The 6282-nt window shown below is 45.2% G+C and overlaps 1 pseudogene; it reads left to right on the forward strand.

Annotated features, from left to right (window-relative positions):
* Nucleotides 1-904: 904 nt before the first annotated feature.
* On the forward strand, nt 905-5980 carry LOC102849911 (annotated as a pseudogene).
* The last annotated feature ends 302 nt before the right edge of the window (nt 5981-6282 follow it).

A 6282-nucleotide genomic window follows, 5' to 3' on the forward strand; every position in this document is an offset into this window, starting at 1 on the left:
ATACATATCTAATTAGACCAGAAGCTAAAAAACCAGACTGCCTAGGTCAATACAAAAGAATAGTCCCAACTAGCCTGTAGTTGCCAAATTCCTGTGGATATTTCTAGGGTGTCACTGTCCTGCCTCAGAGTTTTCACAAATCCCAAGACTCCCTTATCTAAGACTTTGTCTCTTGACTGCTATCTGGTTGGCAGGTACCTTTGCCACTCTTTTGTAGCCAACATTGGCAGTGTATTGGTTGAAGCAGCTAGTTAATGACCTGAATCCTGTCTATAAGTGTGTTGTCTTGCTGCTATACAGTGGTTTAACAACATACAAACTACTCTCACTTAAACATAGCAGCTTGAGTACAAGAATTGCTGCGAAAGGCAGAGGATCCAGGAAAGACAGAAAGACCTTCAGTGAGATGGGCTGATGAGGTGACCACAACAATGGGCTTGAGCATGACAGAGATTGGGAGGATGGTGCAGGACAGGGCGAGGTTCAGATGTGCTGTTAATAGGGTTGCTATGAGTCATAGTCCGCTATTGACAAAACAATCTAAGACAAACAGGAGAGAGGAGAGCACCATAAGGAGTTTCAAGACATTATTGGGTAGAAGAATACCAATTGATCCACCAGGCTGAGGAAAATAGGAATTAAAGAGCTTTCTGAAGGGGGAGTATGGGTGAGATTTAGGTGGTTTGGTGCAGTCTTTCCCTCCCTCCCTCAGGATCCCTGACAAAACAAGATTATCATGTACTAACAAAGCGAGCTTTGGTGGCCTAATGGTAAGAAATCATACTGCAATCCCAAAGGCATGTCGTTCAAATCCACCAACTGTTCCACGGGAGAAGGATGGGTGGGGGATTACTGCCTCTGAAAACCCACTAGCAGGTCTGCCACGAGACAAAACAAGGTAATCATGTACAAAACAGTACGGTGAAGACTGAAGACAGGAAAACTGGCTGAAAGTCTATAAAACGTTTCTATCTCCACTCAGAGGCTTGGAGAATTATTCTAAATTCAGAAATAGTAGGAGGCAATAAAAGAAGCATAGGACCCCAAATGGAGATCCAACGCCTGGCTAATGGTTGAGACCTTACCTTTTCCTTCTCCCATTCGTCTTTTCTCCCAGAAAGTCTGCAGCTAGCCTTTACCACTCAGCAGGGAATTCTGTTTGCCAAACCAAAGAACCCAGAGAATATTTTTTTCTTGAAAAGAAAATTCTTATTTTATACTGGTTTACTTACAAAGTTCATCTAGAGAATATTTTTAACATGTGGACATTAAGGAGCTTGGCAAGAATAGGCCAACTCTTTCTCAATCAGGCTAAGGAGACTTTCATCTATAAGGTTTGTGTCCAGAAGAAATTCCACTGAGTCTTTTAATGCCTCATTCTTAAATATAAAAAACTCAAATTCACTGCCATTTATTAAGTCGGTTCTGACTCATAGTGACCCTCCATCTCTTTTCCTAGGCTGTGAATCATGACTGGAAGGAGGCTGCCCATCTTTCTCCTGAAGAACTGCTGGTGGGTTCCACTTCTCATCCCCTGGTCCTCCAGGTCTCCTAATAAGGGTCCGACTCCCATCCCACTGACCCTCTCCTCAAAACCTCTCACCTTCTACCCACTGTCAAAGACGTTCCATATTTTTTAGGCATTTGTTAAAGCATCCGACTCGTTACTAGAAATCTGTATTAGTTATCTACTGCTATGTAGCAAATTAACGCAAAGCTGCCAGCGTCTAACATCATTGCTGTGAAGTCAGAACTGGCTCATAGCTGACCCTCCACCAGGTTTTCAAAGTCTGTAAATCTCATTGGAGGAAAATGGCCATCTTTCTGTTGAGGTCTGCAAACTGCATGCCTTTGGGCTGACAGTGAGACTCATTACTCACTAGCCACCAGAGCTACCTAAGTCCAAAGCTTTGTGGTTTAAAAATCGTAAATGTAGAAATAATTAGTTCAAAGGACTGTTATTGTTGTTTTAGGTGTCACTGAGTCAACTACCACTAATTCCAACCTTATGAACAATGGATCTGAACCGCTCCCTACCCTGTGCCATTTTCATCATCTCTGCTGTATTTCAGGCCATTATCACTGGCATTGTGACAATCCTTCTAGTTGAAGGTCTTCCTCTCTTTTGCTGACCCTCCACTTTTTCAAGCATGGTGTCCTTTCCTGTTTAAAAAAATTTTTTTTTTACTGGGAACAGTGCGAACCCAGTCCCCCACTACCACAAGTTATACAGTAGTAGATTTTCTCACATTTGGGGAGCCTGCCGGAGTCAGCACATCCAGAGTGCACTAGATAAGCCTCACCCTGGGAAAATCACCTTTGTGATCATAGTATCTCCCTTGCCAGGTAAGTGTCATGTTCTTTTCTGAGCACTGACCTCACCTAGTAACATGTGCAAAGTAGGTGATACAGAGCTTCACCACCCATTTGAATCTCAAGCTCCATGATCCTGAGACCAGAAAAATTAGAAGGTGCCTGGATATAAAACTTGATCCCTGTAAAAGGGATTGAAATAGAAGGTTCCAGATAAGGTGAGTGGAAACTGTGGAACAAAAAGGAAAAAAAAAAACCACCCACAAACACCCATAAAGATGGCCAGACTTCTTAGACAAAAGAGAGACACTGGTGGAACTCCCAAGATAATAACACTTAGTACTCATTTCGGCAGCACATATGCTAAAATTGGAATGATGCACAGAAGCTTATCATGGATGGTCCTTGTGCAAGGATGATGCGCAAATTAGTGAAGCATTCTGTATTTAAAAAAAAACACCATAATCCTTAACAGCCCTTCAAATCTGGAACAAAATTAAACCCCGTGGCTCAACTTTCTATCGTAAAATAGATCTGTAAGTGAACAATATGTCAGGGAGCTCGGGTGACGTAGTGGTAAGAAGCTGCATTGCCAATCCAAAGGAAGGAAGTTTGAACCTACCAGCTGCTCTGCAGGAGAAGAGTGGGCACTCTCCTCCCATACAATTCACAGCCTCTAAAAACCAGCTGGAGGGTTGGTTCCTAAGAACCAACAAGAAATGAATGATAACATCAGGGAGGCACTCACTCCTTAGAATAATCTACCATCCAAGGTCAAAAGATTCAGATTTGCCCAGAGTGGGATAGAAGAATTAAGACAATGAGGGAGGATAAAAGTAGGAAGTGTGGGTTATATTGTGACTATTAGAATGAATGTCATAAAACAAAATGTGTATGAATGGTTGAATGAAGTAAATTTATTTTATAATCTTTTACTCAAATCACACTAAGAATTTATTTATTTTTTTAAAACTCACACATTGTGGGCAGACATTTGGGAGTATCCTAGATGGGTGGCTTGGTGTCCAGGTCTCTCATGAGGTTGTTTGAAGATTTAATTGGGGCTGGAGGATTTGCTTTCCAGATGACTCATTTACGTGACTATTGGTAGAATTTTCAGTGTTGTGCCATATGGAGCACTGTCAGGACTATTCCACAGGGATTCTTGAATATTTGCCTTAAATGTTAGTGTGTGTTGTTAGGTTCTGCCGAGTACTACCCATAGAGAACCATGGACAACAGATCTGAACCCTGTCCTATCCTGTGCCATCTTCATACTTCCTGACTAGAGCCCATTGCTGTCACCAAGCCCAGAGCATTCATGGGGTCAGTCCATCTGGTTAAGGGTCTTCCTCTCTTTCAATGACCCTCCACCTTTCCAAGCATGATGTCCCTCTCCAAGGAATAACCTTTCCTAGCAACATGCTTTGGCTCCAAGGAGCACTCTGGTTGCACTTTCTCCAAGTCATATCTGTTTGTTCTTTTGACAGTCCATGAAGTATTCAATACTATTCTCCAAAACCACAGCTCAAAGGCATCAATTCTTCTTCTGTCGTTTTTATTCATTATCCAGGTCTCAGATGCATAGCAAGTAATTGGAAAGACCATGTCCTGAATCAGATACACCTTAGTCCTCAAACTGAAATCATTGTTCCTCAATAGTTTGAAGAAACTTCTCACTGCAGACTTTCTCAGTGCGATACATCTCCTCATCTCCTGACTGCTGGTGCCAAGGATATTGATTGTGGATTCAAGTAAGAGGAAATAATTGACAACATCAATCTTTTCTCTATCTATCATGAGGTTGTTTGTCAGTCCATTGGTATGCAATCCTTATTGAAGGCTCCTGTGTTTAACTTTCTACAGCAAGTGCTTCAATTCCTCCTCACTTTCAGCAAGCAAGGTTGTGTCATCTGCCCAACTAGCTATTGATGAGTCTTCCTCCAATCCTGATGCCACATTCTTCTTCATAGAGTCCACCTTCTCCAATAAGTTTCTCCAGTTTTCTGATTATCTGCCTATAGCTTGCTCAGCTCTACAATAAACACCAGCAGTCAGGAAATCAAAAGATGAATTCCGTTGGGAAAAATCTGCTGTCACGGACCCCTTCAGAGTACTGAAGAGCAATGATGTCAGTCTAGAGACAAAAGTGCACCTAATCCTGGCCATGGTCTTCTCAATTACTTGCTATGCTTCAGAGAGCTGGACAATGACTAAGGATGACAGAAGAAGAACAGATGCCTTCGAGTTGTGGTGCTGGAGAAGAGTCTTGAACATAAAAGAAGCTCTGCTTCATTTGCTTTGAGCATGTGGCCAGGAGATACTGGTCCTTGGAGAAGGACATCTTGCTCAGAAGGGTGGAGGGACAGCACAAAAGAGGAAGACCCTGGATGAGACGGAACGACACAGTATTTGGGGCTCAGGGGGTTGGTGTGTGGCAATTAGTGAGACCGACTCAGGGCAGGGAAGGGTTTGGTGTTGGCACTGGGCATGCTGGCGGCAGGTGGCACAAGCTTGGCTGTGGCTCTGCACTCTGCCGTCAGGGCCACCAACCAGGAGCTGCACACAAACACCCCCACTCCACCCCCACCTCAGGCCATCCCCTGTCTCACTGTGGCCTCCTCTCCTCCCTGGACCACGCCAACATCCAGAGAGGTTTCCAGTTGTATAAGCAGGTGTTCTGCTCCTGCCACAGCATGGACTACCTGTCCTACCCCCACCTGGTGGGCATTTACTTCACAGAGAATGAGGCCAAGGCGCTGGCTGAGGAGGTGGAGGTGCAGGACGGCCCTAACGAGGACCAGGCCATGCGCCAGGGAAGCTGTCAGGCTACTTTCCCAAACCCTACCCCAACCCCAAGGCTGCCCGAGCTGCCAACAAGGGGGCTTTGGCCCCTTAACCTCAGTTACACTGTGCAAGCCAGGCATGGCGACTGTTGTTGTTATGTGCTGTCGAGTCGCTTGTGACTCATAGCGACCCTATGTACAACAGCTCTAAACCCTGCTCTATTCTGTGCCAATCGCACTGCCTCTGACACACCCACCCCGATTACCCCAGTCACTGAATCAATCCACCTCATAGAGGGTCTTCCCCTCTTGCACCGTCCCTCCACTCTCCCAAGCATGATGTTCTTCTCCAAGGACCTGTCCCTCCTTACAACATGTCCAAAGTATGTCAGACGAAGCCCCAGAATCCTTGACTCCAAGGAGCAGCCTGGTTTAACCTTCTCCAGGATGAATCTGTTTGCTTTCTTGACAGTCCATGGTACATTCAATACTCTTCTCCAGCACCACAGCCCAAAGGCGACTAGGACTACGTTTTTTTTCTCTGGTGACAGGCTACTGTGAACCACCCACTGGAGTGTCACTGCGAGAAGGCCTCTACTTCAACCCTTACTTCCTGGCCAGGCCATTGGCATGGCCTCCCCCTAATCTATAGTGAGGTGCTGGAGTTTGATGACAGCACTCCATCCCCCATGTCCCAAGTAGCCAAGGATGTGTGTACCTTTCTGCACTGGGCATCTGAGCCAGAACGTGACCATCACAAGCGCCTGGGGCTCAAGATGAGGATGATGATGGGCTTGCTGCTGCCCCTGGTATATGCTATGAAGTGACACAAGTGGTCAGTCCTGAAGAGCCGGAAACTGGCATATTGGCAGCCCAAGTGACCCTGCCAACACTGGCTGCTGTTCCTCCTCGACAGGCCTCATGCCTGGGAGCTCTCCTGGGCCAGTGAGGCCTTGGCTAGGCCAACCACCCAGGCAGGAGCCCAAGTTCTAGCCCCATTTCCTTCTTCCGCTCCATCGTGGGGATAAAAGAAATTTCTGAACACACACACAGATGGCTCAAAGGTACATGAAAACAATAAATATGCTGTATTTATTGTTTTTTATTTAAGCCTCATGTTTAGAGTTACAAGATCTTGGGGAGGACCTTTGTATTTAAGTTGGTGGTTATTATATTTTGGAGG

This window comes from Elephantulus edwardii, unplaced genomic scaffold (assembly GCF_000299155.1).
Source record: "Elephantulus edwardii isolate Elephantulus edwardi_28Jun2011 unplaced genomic scaffold, EleEdw1.0 scaffold00094, whole genome shotgun sequence".
NCBI classification, from domain to species: Eukaryota; Metazoa; Chordata; class Mammalia; order Macroscelidea; family Macroscelididae; genus Elephantulus; species Elephantulus edwardii.